This window comes from Chrysemys picta, chromosome 3 (assembly GCF_011386835.1).
Source record: "Chrysemys picta bellii isolate R12L10 chromosome 3, ASM1138683v2, whole genome shotgun sequence".
Classification (NCBI taxonomy): Eukaryota; Metazoa; Chordata; order Testudines; family Emydidae; genus Chrysemys; species Chrysemys picta.
In genome coordinates, this window is record NC_088793.1 from 25,063,490 (window position 1) to 25,080,092 (window position 16,603).

Consider the following 16,603-nt stretch of genomic DNA (forward strand, 5'->3'; position numbering starts at 1 on the left):
TTCAAAAATTGGATAAAGCAATTCCGAAATCTGTTTCTAGTAAATCAATGTGTGTCTCATTGCATGAAAATGACTTTTAAAAAGTTCATGAAGACCGAACTCATTGCAATGCACTGTTGGCTGACCTTTGTATGCTGCTTCTATTCTGTGCCCCAAAAGGCATTATATGCATGTAATTTCCAATATGGGAACAATTTGAGTTGTAATTAGGCAAATCTCAGAAGGTTCCGCCACTGATTTGTTCATTCTTTCAATATTATTCTATAGGACACACCAAAAATATTACATTAGGTTCAAGCAGGGGACAATTAAGAAAACCTTAAGCCTGTTACAAAGGGTATGTAAACATATCATCACTTCATAATGGTGTTGTTATACTTCACATGTTGGGCATATGGGTCATATTCTTGCCCTGGCATTAAGCATTGCAAAGACTGCCTCCAAACTTAATATGCCACATTAGCAGACACATTTCCTGTTAGCAGACCAATACCATGATGCTTTTTTGCTAGAAAGAGTAGTAGCAAAATACAAAAGGTTAGGCGATATGTGCAAATCCATGATTTTCAATAGGCTAAGATAAAACAAAGGTGATTTGCTTAAGATGAGACCAAGAACAGGGTTTTTACTAGATAATTGTTATAAACAGTGGGTATTTTTACTTTTTCTTGGGTTTAGGGTGTTTTCTCCTGTGAAGTTACACTGTTTTCCTTTAAGTACTTGATGGGTCCATTGATAACTTGACACCCATCCCAGAAGTACATACAACACTGTACATGCCAACTCAGCAGTTTTATACATGTTGGCTCAAGGTTTATATATAAAATAAGCTATCATGCTACATATATGAGAAATTTCAAGCCTCTTGATTACAGAATGATTGAAATGCTTTGAATCTAGACACCATGCAGCCTGCCAGTGCTCCTAAGACATTATAGAAAATGCACACCCTTCACCTTTAAGATCATAATCACAACCTGGTTTTCTGGTAAAATTTGGAAAAGTGTCTGTCTTAAAGCCACTCTCATCTTCAGCCCTGTCAAAAAACCCAACAGCAAAACAAACAGAAAAATCAAATATTGCAACCTTACTCCGGGATGGTAACTAATGACTATAACATCATCATATTTACATAGCACTTTCATCCCAATGGGCATTTCAAAGTGATTAATCTACCATGATAATCTACCTTAACAACCCACAGCAACACTACATAATAATATAGATCAAGAAATGAAGAGGAATATGATATCCACTTGCAACTGAAGGAGGCATATAGGCAGAAAATGTAAATCAACAAAACTTTATTTAGGCCAGGTTAAATCCCTACTCTTGCAAAAACTGCCATGAAATCATTAATGACTACAAGTGGCTAGGACTCCAGTGTTGTGTCTCACTAGCAATTAATGTAACACTGATTTATATATACTCTGGCACACAAGTTAACCTTTCTTCATTTCTTCTGTACACCAAATCTACCATATTGTGCATGGAGAAGACCTTATTAAATAGAATATATTGAAAAAATAAAACTTTGTTATACAAGATCAAATTTATATTGAATGTTCAGCATTACCATCAATTCCCTTCATGGAGTGAATACTCTGTGTTATGCTAGGTTTTCTCTTGAAGAAAAAAATCATTTCCCCCAGTCTGTATGGACAGTGCTGCAGGTTTCATTATTTGTGAGCAAACTGCTAGTAATTATGCTTAATAGCAGGTGAAACCTCATATTGGCAACAAGTTCCATTTAGCGAGGTATAAACCTGCCTGCAATTACCAGTACCCCAGCAGATGATTTAAAGGAAACACACTTTTCTACCACAAGTGGAATATTTCACAAAGCTAGTATTTGGACAGTTTTTTTAAAATCTGTTTGGTTTTTCAGCTGAGTTACTTTTTATTGTGGTAAAGGTGATGCTGGAATCTGGTGACTTAAGCTAATGTGAAATGGTGAGAATATAAAAACAGAATAAGTTTTCCTTACCAACCAAAAAACTGTTACATATTAGGCTGATGTTTGGGTCCAGTTAAAAAAAAGTATTTATTTTTCTCCATTTTCACTACTGAGAGTTAATATGGACTGTCATGTACAATTACACTCTACAGCAGTCCAACTGAGCTTTATTTTCTTGTGTAAAAAGATCTGTGCTGCAGAAAATCCTCACCAAAACTGCTGACCAGTCTTTGAATCAGCTTTGTGGCTTTTCACATTTTTCTTTTTCACCCAATTGCGGCTTAAACCTATTAGAGAAAAAACTTCAGTGCTGCATTGATTTGTTTGCAAATACGCTGAAGTCCAAACATTAAACTGCAAGGATCAAGGATAACGTGGAAGCTGTTAAAATTCAGTTCTTATTCGGATCTATGGCAGAAAGTGATTTTCAACTGTAGGCACTGGATCGCTGAAGTAGAGGGATGACCCTCACTCCCAGAGTTGATTATTAAAACCTATGAGACACAGCCTCTCTGTCCTGGGCATATCTTATTTCCTCAAGCCTTGGGCATTGAGGAAAGGGGAAATTCAGTGCGTGGGGGAGGGAACAATAACAGAAAATGCGGAAATAGCAGAAGTGCGAAATGACTTTTTTGTTTCGGTTTTCACCAAAAAGGTTGGTAGTGATTGGATGTTTAACATCATGAATGTCAGTGAAAATGAGGTAGGATCAGAGGCTAAAATAGGGAAAGAACAAGTTAAAAATTACTTAGACAAGTTAGATATATTCATGTCACCAGGGCCTAATGAAATACATCTGAGAATACTCAAGGAGCTGACTGATGTGATATCTGAGCCATTAGCGATTATCTTCAAAAAGTCATGGAAGATGAGAGAGATTTCAGAGGACTGGAAAAAGGGGAAAATATATTGCCCATCTATAAAAAGGGAAATAAGGACAACCCGTGGAATTACAGGCCAGTCAGCTTAGCTTCAGTACCCAGAAAGATAATGGAGCAAATAATTAAGCAATCAATTTGCAAACAACTACAAGATAAAAAGGTGATAAGTAACAGTATGGAGTTGGCAAGAACAAATCGTGTCAAACCAACCTAATAGCTTTCTTTGACAGGGTAACAAGCCTTGTGGATGGGGGGAAGCAGCAGACCTGGTATATCTTGACTTTAGTAAAGCTTTTTATATTGCCTCGCATGACCTTCTCATAAACAAACTGGGGAAATATAACCTACATGGAGTTACTGTAAGGTGGGTGCATAACTGGTTGGAAAACCGTTCCCAGAGAGTAGTTATAAGTGGTTCACAGGCAAGCTGAAAGGGCATATCGAGTGGGGTCCCATAGGGATCAGTTCTGGGTCCATTTCTGTTCAATATCTTCAGCAATGTTTAGATAATGGCATAGAGAGTACACTTATAAAGTTTGCAGATGATACCAAGTTGGAAGGGGTTGCAAGTGCTTTGGAGGATAGAATTAAAATTCAAAATGATCTGGACAAACTGGAGATATGGTCTGGAGTAAATAGGATGAAATTCAATAAGGACAAATGCAAAGTACTCCCCTTGGGAAGGAACCATCAGTTGCACACATACAAAATGGGAAATGACTGCCTAGGAAGGAGTACTGGGGAAAGGGATCTGGGGGTCATAGTGGATCACAAGCTAAATATGAGTGAACGGTGTAACACTGTTGCAAAATGAACAAACAAACAATTCTGGGATGTATTAGCAGGAGTGTCGTAAGTAAGAAATGAGAAATTATTCTTCCACTCTAATCTGTGCTGATTAGGCCTCACTTGGAGTATTGTGTTCAGTTCTGGGAGCCAAATTTTAGGAAAGATGTGGACAAATTGGAGAAAGTCCAGAGAAGAGCAACAAAAGTGATTAATGTCTAGAAAACATGACCTATGAGGGAAGATTGAAGAAATTGGGTTTGTTTAATCTGGAAAAGAGAAGACTGAGGGAGGACATGATAACAGTACATAAAAGGTTGTTGCCAGGAGGAGGGAGAAAAATTGTTCTCCTTAACCTGTGAGGATAGGACAAAAAACAACGGGTTTAAATTGAAGCCAGGGAAGTCTACATTGGACTTTAGGAAAAACATCCTGTCAGGTTGTTAAGCACTGGAATAAATTGCCTAGGGAGGTTGTGGAATCTCCATCAGTGGAGATTTTTAAGAGCAAGTTACGCAAACACCCATCAGGGATGGTCTAGATCAGGGGTTCCCAAACTGGGGTTCACACAATGTTACAGGGGGTTCGCCAGAAGAATTTGCCTAATGGCAGACAGAGAACCCCAGGCATGGGAGGCAGCAGGTGTGACCCGGTTGCAGGGAAGACAGCCTGAGCCCCGTGGAGCACTGAGCAGGCAGCTGAGCCCTGGTCACTGGGGGGGCGAGGGGGGGGAGAGGAGGGCCGGCAGCCCGAGCCTGCGGCAGTTGGGGCTGGCAGTCCAAGCCCCATGGAGAGTGGGGCTGGGCAGTTGGGGCTAGCAGCCTGAGCCCTACCCCCATCAGCGGGGGGATGGGGGGCAGCAGCCCGAGCCCCAGTGGTCAGCATGGGGTTGTCGGCCCATGGAGTGTGGGACTGGACAGTTGGGGCTGGCAGCCCAAGCTCCAGTGGTCAGTGGGGACCGGCAGCCCAAGCTCAGTGGAGCGCTGAGCGGGCAGCCTGAGCCCCGCGGAGTGTGGAGCCGGCAGCCTGAGCTCCGTGGTGGGCAGGGCGGCAGCTGGGACCCCAGGTGTGCAGGTAGCATTTCAGACCCCTGTCCTTGTCAGACAGGGGAAGTTGGGCAGCACGAAGGGCAGAGTGAGCAGGGGCCATGCTGTATATGGGGGTGGTCCAGGCTAATTTGTCCCTCCTGGGGCACCCCCCTAGGGACGGCCCTGGCGGCGGAAGAAAAGGTTTTTGCATGCCAAACCAGCTGGAACCACGTTGTAGCTAGTGTAGCAGTGTTAAGGTGCCTCAGTAATTTGATACTAAGTCATTCTTTCTGAAGTGCTGTTTTGCTTCAGTGAGACGTGAGTGAATCTTCTCATTTGCTAGTTTGTTGGTTGTTAGCAGTCTCTCTGTGTTATTTTTATTAGAACTTTTGTACACCAGTTCAATGGATAAGTGGTTGAAAAAGGAAAGTGTAAAGACGCAAGAATCAGCTAGTGTTTCCTCAAGTCCACACTGTGGAAAATCTAAGTCTAATGATCATGATGGTCCTGGAAAGTCACTTACAAAGAAAAGAAAACATGATGATGATTATATAAAATATGGCTTTACATGCATTGGTGATCAAGAACGTCCAAAACCACTGTGTGTAATTTGTGGTGATGTTCTAGCAAACAGCAGCCTCAAACCTTCTCTAAAAAGCAACAGAGGGTCCTGTGGCACCTTTAAGACTAACAGAAACTGTTAGTCTTAAAGGTGCCACAGGACCCTCTGTTGCTTTTTACAGATTCAGACTAACACGGCTACCCCGCTGTTACTTGAAACCTTCTCTACTTCAGCGCCGTTTAGAAACTAGGCATCCTGTACAACTCGACAAGCCTGTTGATTTTTTTCAAGCGAAAATTAGCTGAGAGGAAAAGTGACATTACCAGTTTTATATCCAAAACAAGTACTGATAATGAAAATGCACTTGAAGCGTCATACCGTATGAGCTACTGAGTAGTAAAAGCATCAGAAGCCCATACCATAGCAGAGAGCTTGATTGGTCCATGTATAAAAGACAGTTCATTGCATGCTCAGAGAAAAGGCCGCAAAAAGGATTGACATGGTACCTTTGTCCAATAATACGTTGTCACGAAGAATTAATGACGTGTCAAATAATGTAGAGACTACAATTGTACAGAGAGTGAAAAATAGTCCATATTATGCTATACAGTTGGATGACTCAACTGATGTAGCTTATCTAGCTATTTTGCTACTGTTTGTACGTTATTTGAATGAAGGTATGTTGTTTTGCCAACCATTGGAAGAATGTACAACTGGAGAAGATATCTTCAATCTGACTAATGCATATTTTCAAGAAAAGGAAATAGATTGGTCTTGTTGCCTAGGCATTTGCACTGATGGGGCCACATCAATGACAGGGAAGTATACGGATTTGTAGCTTGAACAAAAAAGATTGCATCAAAAGTCTTTTCTTGCAGTACAGTAGACAAGCCCTCACAACAAAACGCATGCCTGAGGGACTGAAGGAAGTGTTGGACAATGCAGTGAAAATGGTGAATTTCATAAAATCATGGCCAACAAATTCCAGAATATTTCACGTACTTTGTGAAGAAATGGGTAGTATACACAATTGGCTGTTGACCAATACCGAAGTTAGATGGCTCTCATGGGGCAAAATCCTTGTGCTCTTGTTTGAGCTTAGAATGGAAATCCTAGTTTTTTTTCAACAGCCACCCTTTCCACCTTGCCAGCTGTATGGAAAACAATGTCTGGCTCCAGAGCCTAGCTTATTTAGCAGATATTTTCTCAAGAATTAATTACCTAAATTTATCTCTTCAAGGCCTCAATATAACAGTTTTCAGTGTGCATGAGCGAGTTGAATCCATGATAAAAAAGTTGCAGTTCTGGGAAAGTTGGTTGGAAAACAATCAAACTGAGTGTTTCAGTAATCTTCATGACTTCCTGGCAGAACATAAACTTCAGTTGGATCAGCGCACTAAAACCAATATAACTGCACACCTAAAAGGATTTTGCACAACTTTCAGGGAATACTTCCCAGCTATGTCAGGCGATAATGACTGGATCACAACCCTTTTGATGATATCACTTTCTCAACACAGATATTGAACACTGAGGAAAAAGAGAAATTGATTGAGATCTCCTGTGATTACGAACTGAAAAGGTGTTTCAGAAATCTCTCATTGATCAACTTTTGGCTGAGTTTAAGAAACGAGTACCCTCTTCTGGCAGAAAAAGCTACTACAGTTTTGTTACCATTTTCAACAACATACTTATGCAAGAAATCATTTTCCTCGTATGCACATCAGAAAAACAAATACAGAAACAGACTTGATGCCGAACCAGACCTGAGACTTTATTTTTCTCCAGTGGTTCTGGACTTCCAAGAGCAATGCAGAGCAAAGCAAGTGCATCCATCACACTGGGGAAATTTAAACTTAAATTCCTGAACTATTCATTTTTAGGAGGGGGTTCATGAGATTTCACAATTTAGTGAAAGGGGTTCCCAGGTTGTTAAAGTTTGGGAACCACTGATCTAGATAATCCTTTGTCTTGCCATGAGTGCTGGGGAGTGGACTAGATGATCTCGTGAGGTTCCTATGATTTTGCCCACTAATGCCGTGTCTGCCTGCACATATTGCATCTCAGGTCTCTGACGTTCCGTGGAAGAGGTCTGCCCCATTGGCACTCCCTCAACTTTGCATTTCCGTGAATCCCAGTTCTGGACCAATGCTAAGGCCAGTCCCCTTTGGGTCTCTTTTCATACCTGGAACGGCTGTCCATAAACTCATCTGCCAGCTGATGTGCACTACACAAATCCTTGAGCTTCCTGTCCACCAACCACATTTTAAGGTCATGAGGTTAGATCTTGTAGAGTTGTTCCAACTTAACCAGGTAATACAAATCCTCCAGTGTAGTGACTCCTGCACCCTTTCTCCATTTGTGGAGATATGCTCCCATCAGGGTGGTGGCTTCCATATAGGTCACAACCTGGGTCTTTTGGACATCCCGGAACTTTTTCATATAACCATCAAGGGTCAATTCAAACTTAAGCAGTAAAGCTTTTCAGAACTGTTCGCAGTCCTCAGTATCGACTCCGTCCATCTGGCTGTACACCTCTATAGCTTTGGAATCAAGTAAGAGGGTGAAACAACCGAGACGGTCCACAGGGTTGACCTGGTTCAAACAGCAAGCCTTTTCAAAGGCAGTAAAGTAGGCATCTATATCCCCCTCCTGCTTAAATTGGGGCAACAGTTTGGTATGTAGGTTCCCTGTGGAGTTGGCATCCTTGGGCCTTTCCCCACTTACCCCTCTCTTGGTTCTCTTGTCCCTCTGCTTCTTCATCTCCAGTTCATTCTTTCACTGCTCCTCCTCCTCCTGCTTTTGCTGCTTCTCATGGTCAGCTAGCCTTTGTTGCTCCAGTTGCAGCTCCTTTATTCTCTGTTCCAACTCCCACCACTTCAGTCAGGGCCCCGATCATGAAGACACCCTGCTGGCTGGGGATCCAGGTCTTGAGGACACTCTGCTGTTGCTCTGGCTGCTGCCTCTGCTGTTCCTGGACTCTCTTGAATCCCCATTTGGGGCTGGAATCTGCTTCTTGGAACGGTCATCTCTCTCTCCAGCTGTGCAATCAGCTGCTGCTTGTTGAGCTTCCCAATGCCTAGCCCTCTTTCTCTGCACAGGTTTGTGATGTGCTTCTTAGGGAATTGATTATATGCCATGTTCTTGCTGCTTCCATTAACTACCCTAGTTTTACCGCTGATAGTCACTTATTGCAAAATACTTCTGGTGCATTCAGCATCCAGTCATTCTCTGGATGCATTCAACAACCATCCTCTGCTACTCCCTGTCACATATCTCCCAGAGCGTCCCCTTCAGTGTGCCAGATCCCAGTAAGGTCTCACTCTTTTACTAAGGCAAGCCACTTGTACTGAACTTCTAAGACTCCAGCACCCCTGCTTCTCATCATGAGCTCCCTTCAGCAAGTCCATCTGAGATGTACACCTGAAGGAGACTTGCAACCCAATGCACCCACACCTTCAGCATCTGCAGTGCATCTCAGCCAGCATTGTAAAAGCAGTAGGGTTTATTAGATGTCTAGAACACAATGTAGAAAGTCCTTGGTTAGCATAGAGAAAAGAAAGCTACTTCATAGTCCCAGCCAAGTGGTGTGTCCCCCCTTGGCTCCCGCTCTCTCCCTCGGTGTCCTCTTTGTTCAAGTCCTGGGCCAGTCCCACCTGGCCCCTCCTCAGTCCTTTGTTCTTCAGCTGGTCAAACATGACTGGCTTCCTGCGGTGGGGTGGGCCATTCATGGCCCATAGTTGATAGGTACCAAATGTACCCAGTGATTGGATTTGCCATTGTCTTCATTGACCCTCCATTGACATAGGTCCCAAACCTGAGATAGCTAGGTACCATTCATACCTTTGTTGTAACCTGCCAGAGAGTAAACAGCCTTTTCCCATCACCTAGTTAACCATGCAGCACATGGGGGAAACTGAAGCATAAACCGTAGTTATACAAAATATTACAGAAAAATCCCACTTTGTCACAAAGGCTTACTGTGCCTAGCCCTTGCTGAAGTCCTCTGTTCAAGCTTGGTATTGGTCTTAAAGATCACTGACTGGAAAAAGGCATCCCAGTTCGACCGTACCGGGCTATGGCCTTACAGGAGAAGGGAGGCCCAATCTAATGTGTCTCCTGCCAGCAGGCTGATTACCAAGGGCACCTTGGCTGGGTCAGAGGCATAGATTTGGGGATGCATTGGTTCAAGGAAACCCTGGAGGTTCCTGTTGAACTGTTCAGGCAAGAGGCAAGGCGTGCTGTAGGCTGTGTTCGCAGCATGGCATTCTCGGTGCTGAGCTGTCTCATTTGCTCCTGGTTGTCCCAAGTCAGCTGCACAACTTGGGCCTGCAGTGCTTGATTATCCACCTGGAGGCAGGAGGCCTGCTTGGGCAAGTTGGAGGCTTCTGGTGACCACAGTTCTGCTGCTGGGTTCATCCTTCTGTCACCGAACTCAGTCCTGTGGGATTATTGTTGTCTGAACAAGCTGTCATGGCTGGGTCCTGGGTGGCTAGACCCAGTAGTTGGAGCCAGAGTCTGCAGTCATGAGACAGGCATGAGTTGAATGTCAGCTGAGTTAGGATACTGGGAGGTCAGAAGCAGGAGACAAACTGGAAGTCAGGGGTCAGGAGTCAAGCTGGGTCAGAATGCCAGGAGATCAAACCAGAGAAGCAGGCGTAGGTAGCAGAAGTGGGTTGCAGGAAGCACGAGGGACACAGTCTGGAGTGAGGTAGGGCCCAGTTGTTCTGATGGTTTCCAGTTCCTGCTGCCGGCTTAAGTAGGGCCTACAGGCCAATCAGGTGCTCTGGGACTCTGCCAATCAGACCTCAGGGCACAGCCTCACACTGGGGTCGGGCTTCATGCATCTCAGATAAGCTGTTACTAGAAGGCTGCCAGGTGGAGAGCTGGGGCATGGCTGTTCCCATAAGTCTTGTGGGTCAGCGTACAAGACTTGTGTGTCATGACACAGGATCATGTGAGAAGTCTCTGGCCCAGTTTGGAAATGTACCCAGGTCTTTTGAGTTTTAAGCCAGTGTTTTAATAACAAGATCATACACCTTTCCTTTGGAATAACTTTCTATAAATACATTAAAGGTGTAAACACCAGGGAGGGTGACGAGCTATGTAAGCTAAAGGTCAATGTCTACACAAGAACAAATGGCTATAAACTGGCCATGAACAATTCAGACTGGAAATTAGAAGGTTTCTAACCATCAGAGGAATGAGATTCTGCAACAGCTTCCCAATAGGAGTTGTGGGGACAAACAACTTAATTCGTTTTGAGAGAGAGATGGACATATTTGAGTGGGAATGTATGATGGGGTTTGTGATGGTAGGGGGTAGTAATGAACAAAGTAATAAAACCTAAAGTATTTGTAAATGATTCATGAATAGGAAATTATTTACCCAACCAAATTTCCCATTTATTTTCTACCAATGGTTCAGTCATTTTGAAATATATTGCTAATATGCATTATCTGCAATATTTCCAGCAAGTGCATTAATATGATCCAACCATTTTTATTGAGTAATATGTCTGAACCTTTGAAAAGTTCCAGGTTAAATTTAATTTCTCCTACCATGGCATGTGCCCAGTTGGGAATGTGAATCCTGCCTGATAACACCACTAGTACACATGGTGTTCATGCCAGGAGATTAAAGGATTACAATGCTCTTTGCAAACAATCAAACTGTTAAGATGTTTCTGTATGATTTATAAGCAACAAATTAGCTTTGGAAACCAAAGGGTTGGCATTCTCTCCCTTTGTATTCTATCTTGCATAATATAAGAGGTGTAATTCGTGAGGTTTCTGAGGAAAGATTAAAGCACCTTGGCGGAGTGAGGAATAAAGGGAGGCGAAACCATCAATAAATATCTCAGGAGAGTAAACAGCAAGGAGGGAGAGGAAGTTGTTTTAGTTGGCACAAGGGGTATAATGAGGCAGGGTGGGATGAAAGAACACGGGGAAATAAGAAACAAAGAAAATAAGAAACAGGAGAATGAAGACTGAGGTTATGTCTACATTAGAGAGTTTACAGCTGCACAGGTATTCTGATGGATCTCTCGTGTAGCCGCTCTATGCCCATGGGAGAGAGCTCTCCCATCGACATAATTAAAGCACCCCCAACAAGTGGTGGTACTTATACCGGTGAAACTTATGTCACTCAGCGCGGTGTAGACTGGCCTGAGTGTTAGGAAAAACTTTCTAACCCCTTGAAGGATGGATTTAAGAACGCACTTAAATCTTTTCTGAATTAGGGCTCGGCATAATTAATAAGGGATGGATTTAATCACATGCTTCAATGGGACTTAAGCACATCTTAAATGTTATCTTGAAAAGGGATGTTTCCTGAATTGAGGCTTAATTTTTTAACTTCTTGACATTTAGAAACATCAACTGAAAGACATCATCACTGAAGACAATGGTAGCCCTGAAAGTACAATGGAATGGAACTAAACTGTGGTTATGGGCAGAAAAGTGAGTACATAAAAACAGCACTTTCTTACTCAACAGATCTATTCCCTACGTGTGTCCTGGGTCATATTTGCTGAATGTGGTGATGAAAAACAGGTAATTTGTTTTTTAAACCCTTCCTAAATTTAAAATAAAAAACAAAACCAGGAAACTGAATGGGAAAAATGTAAACTTTCTGGTTACAGAACTGAAATAAAATAAAGAAATTAAAATGTAAGATTTCTACAACAACATTAATTTGGCCAGGCTGCGTATGTATCATTTCTTAGTTCCATTAATCTTTTTTTTCCTATATACTATAAAATATCCTGAATCTGTTTATGTAGCTAAGTTACTGTAGGAAAGGCAATACTGTCAACCCCGAGTGTTCAGAAATCATGAGTCAAGTCCCCCAAAATCATGAGATTAAAAAATGGGGCATTCTGGTTTCTGAGTCTTTATGGTGCACAATGGCCATGTTTTAAAGCTTTGCTCCACATTATGAGGACTAGAAATTTACTTTAAAAAATATAAGTTGGGATTCCCATGCAATTACAGATCTGTGTCTTGAGTTTTAAGAACGTTGAATACCACGAGACTTATGATAAAATCATGAGACTTGGCCACACTGGAAAAGTGACTTGCATTTCCTGACTTTCTCATTAGTTTACTTAGAGGTCAGACTAGATGATCTACTGGCCCCTTCTTGCCTTAAACTCTATGAATCAGGTCATACTTGCTGGTCATTAGTGTTGTACAATGCTGGTTTTCTTTGTAAAAATAGTCGTGAATCTTAAAATTACATAGATTCACACCATCACAATCCTGTTTATTCATCAGTCTTCTGTTTAATATATTTCAGTTGTCCCAAATGAGCAATGTCATGAGATCATCTAGTCTGACCTCTTGTATATCACAGACCATAACATTTCATCCAGTTACCCCTGGATCGAGCCCAATAATCTCCTTGATTAAAGCATATCTTTTTAAAAGTCATTCAGTCTTGATATAAAGACTTCAAGAGATGGAGAATCCATGACTTCCCTTAGTAGTTTGTTCCAGTGGTTAATCAACTTCACTGTTAAAAAAACAAACAAATGGTGTCTTAAATCTTTGAATTTGTCTGGCTTCAGCTTTCAGCCATTGGTTCTTGTTATGCCTGTCTCTACTAGATTAAAGAACCCTTTAGAATCCAGTATTTTCTCCTTATGAAGATACTTATATTCTGTAATCAAGTCACGTCTTAATCAGGTCATACACCTGGAAAAGCCAGAAGTGAAAGTGAACAGCCAAGAACTAGCCTATAGGCTGAAGTTTGTTAGCAGAAGCTGTTAATCATACTTACACGTAGATTAGTAGAACTCCGGTTGAGATCACAAACAATTCGTGAGCAGGAAAAATTACTACATTTGTTTAGTAATTTAGTTGCAATAAATACTTTTTAAATTGTTTATTTTTGGACTATGGCTGATTGACATGGACAATTCAAGTTGCTGGCTAAAAACATATATTTAAAAACCTAAATCTGAGATACCTTCATCTGCAAATTTATGAAACATTGCCTCTATTCTTAAATGTCATCAGACACTAATCCCCTAAAAGTACAGTGTGATCTGTCCACTGATTGCCTGTTTATTAGTTTACTCTTATTTCTATTGTATTCTACTCAGATTCTTTATACTGCATTCATCACGTGGGTATCAGAGCATCTAAATGCCTATTAAGATTCAAAATGGTACTAAATATCCAGCCCAGATCTATCACCCCAAGTTTCTTAGCTTTGAAGTCTGCTATGACATGAACCTTGGTGCTCGGAAACATGTTTTTCACATTTTCAAATGCCTGTCATGTTGTGAAGCATCTCGCTGAATTACATCACAGTGGCATGCAGCACACAGGAAATCTAAAAAATATGCTGCTCTAAACTGCCCTTAAGGAAACTTTGCTATTCAAAATAGAGTATGTTTTAAATCTTGCTTGTTTGTATAACTGGGCTGCACTGCACTAGCAATGTTAGAACTTGGAGGTGGTGTATAGAAACTGGGTCTCAGTAATCCACCTGGGTGTTTTGAGGATAAATTAATTCAAGTAGAAGTGGGTGGCATCCTGGGCAGCAGTGACCATGAGATGGTCGAGTTCAGGATCCTGACACAAGGAAGAAAGGAGAGCAGCAGAATATGGACCCTGGACTTCAGAAAAGCAGACTTTGACTCCCTCAGGGTACTGATGGGCAGGATCCCCTGGGAGGCTAATATGAGGGGGAAAGGAGTCCAGGAGAGCTGGTTGTATTTTAAAGACGCCTTATTGAGGGCACAGGAACAAACCATCCTAATGTGCAAAAAAAATAGCAAATATGTCGGGCAACCAGCTTGGCTTAACAGAGAAGTCTTTGGTGAGCTTAAACACAAAAAGGAAGCTTACAAGAAATGGAAACTTGGACAGATGACTAGGGAGGAGTATAAAAAATATTGCTTGAGCATGCAGGGGTGTAATCAGGAAGGCCAAAGCACAATTGGAGTTGCAGCTAGCAAGGGATGTGAAGGGTAACAAGAAGGGTTTCTACAGGTATGTTAGCAACAAGAAGAAGGTCAGGGAAAGTGTGGGACCCTTACTGAATGGGGGGAGGCAACCTAGTGACAGATGATGTGGAAAAAGCCGAAATACTTAATGCTTTTTTTGCCTTGGTCTTCACAGACAAGGTCAGCTCCCAGACTGCTGAACTGGGCAGCACAGTATGGGGAGGAGGTGAGCAGCCATCAGTGGTGAAAGAACAGGTTAAGGACTATTTAGAAAGCTGGACATGCACAAGTCCTTGGGGCCGGATGCAATGATTCTGAGGGTACTGAGGGAGTTGGCTGATGTTATTGCAGAGCCATTGGCCATTATCTTTGAAAACTCATGGCAATCAGGGGAGGTCCCAGATGATTGGAAAAAGGCAAATATAAAAAAGTGCCCATCTTAAAAAAAAAAAAAAAGGAAGAAGGAGAGCCTGGGGAACTACAGACCTGTCAGCCTCACCTCAGTCCCTGGAAAAATCATGGAGCAGGTTTTCAGGAATCCATTTTGAAGCATTTGGAGGAGAGGAAGGGGATCAGGAACAATCAACATGGATTCATCGAGGGCAAGTCATGCCTGACGAATCTGATTGCCTTCTATGACGAGATACCTGGCTCTGTGGATATGGGGAAAGTGGTGGATATGATCTACCTTGACTTTAGCAAAGATTTTGATACGGTCTCCCACAGTATTCTTGCCAGCAAGTTAAAGAAATATGGATTGGATGACTGGACTATAAGATGGATAGAAAGCTGGCTAGATCATCTGGCTCAATGGGTAGTGATCGATGGCTCGATGTCTAGTAGGCAGCCGGTATTAAGCGGAGTGCCCCAGGGGTCGGTTCTGGGGCCGGTTTTGTTCAACATCTTCATTGATGATCTGGATGATGGGCTGGATTGCACCCTCAGCAAGTTTGCAGATGACACTAAGCTGAGGGGAGAGGTAGATCTCCTGGAGGGTAGGGATAGGGTCCAGAGTGACTTAGACAAATTGGAGGACTGGGCCAAAAGAAACCTGATGAGGTTGGACAAGTGCAGAGTACTGCACTTAGGACGGAAGAATCCCATGCACTGCTACCGGGTGGGGACTGACTGGCTAAGTGGCAGTTCTGCAGAAAAGGACCTGGGGATTACAGTGGACAAGAAGTTGGATACGAGTCAACAGTGTGCCCTTGTTGCGAAGAAGGCTAACGGCATATTGGGCTGCATTAGTAGGAGCGTTGCCAGCAGATCAAGGGAAGTGATTATTCCCCTCTACTAGGCACTGGTGAGGCCATATCTGGAATATTGTATCCAGTTTTGGGGCCCCCACTACAGAAAGGATGTGGACAAATTAGAGAGAGTTCAGCGGAGGGCATGGAAATGATTAGGGGGCTGGGGCACATGATTTATGCGGTGAGGCTAAGGGAACTGGGGTTATTTAGTCTGCAGAAGAGAAGAGTGAGGGGGGAGCGGATTTGATAGCAGCCTTCAGCTACCTGAAGGGGGGTTCCAAAGAAGATGGAGCAAGGCTGTTCTCAGTGGTGGCAGATGACAGAACAAAGAGTAATGGTCTCAAGTTGCAGTGGGGGAGGTTCAGGTTGGATATTAGTAAACACTATTTCACTAGGAGGGTGGTGAAGCACTGGAATGGGTTACCTAGGGGGGTGGTGGAATCTTGGACTAGATGGCCTCCTGAGGTCTCTTCCAACCCTAATCTTCTATGATTCTAAGTTTATGAGGCACTCTGTTACTATGGTGATGGAGGCCATAGAAGCAGATAGTTTAAACAGAGATTTTATTTGTGGACAGCTATCCTAATTGCTCTCTAGGGGACTCCGGTTATGAAACAATGAGAGTTTTATCACTTCAGTTTAATTCAATGGGACTTTATTATCATCACAAGCTATACATGGGCTTCCAAAGTGTAAGAGAAAGACAGATCCTTCAGGTTTCTGTCAGTGATGGGCATGGTCTGCCTAGGATGGGGCTACGCAAGGTGTGTGTGTGGCTGGCTCTCTTGTGTCCATTGGTCTTTACTGTCCATTCCTGGTCTGGTGATAGGTTGCAACTTAGTATCATGTCATCACCATGCTTCATTTTGATTGATTCATTTTACAAACCTGATGCACTGATTAGCTTCAGAACAAACGATCTTTTATTGACCAATCTCAAAAGCAGGTTGCATGGTCATAAGAAATAGTTATTAGCTCAAGCCACAAAATTTGATCCCTAATTCTGAACATCCCAGAGTTGGTTTGGCTCACTGTAAAGACCAACAAGGTTGGTGAGGTAAAATCTTTTATTAGACCAATTTCTGTCAGAGAAAGAAACAATCTTTCGAGCTGCATAGAGCTCTTCTTCAGATCAACTCTGTAAAGATGAAGGCTTTTTGCCAAATAGGGCTACAGAACTGGG

The 16,603-nt window shown here is 42.6% G+C and overlaps 1 long non-coding RNA gene across 2 annotated transcripts in view; it reads left to right on the top strand.

Moving 5' to 3' along the window:
- Window positions 1-16,603, top strand: part of LOC122173589 (uncharacterized) — a 234,488-nt gene that overhangs the window by 86,101 nt on the left and 131,784 nt on the right. For both annotated transcript variants that reach the window (XR_010599392.1, XR_010599393.1), the window contains exon 2: window positions 11,586-11,675. This is a non-coding gene — a long non-coding RNA (uncharacterized LOC122173589). The remainder of the gene's footprint in view (window positions 1-11,585; window positions 11,676-16,603) is intronic.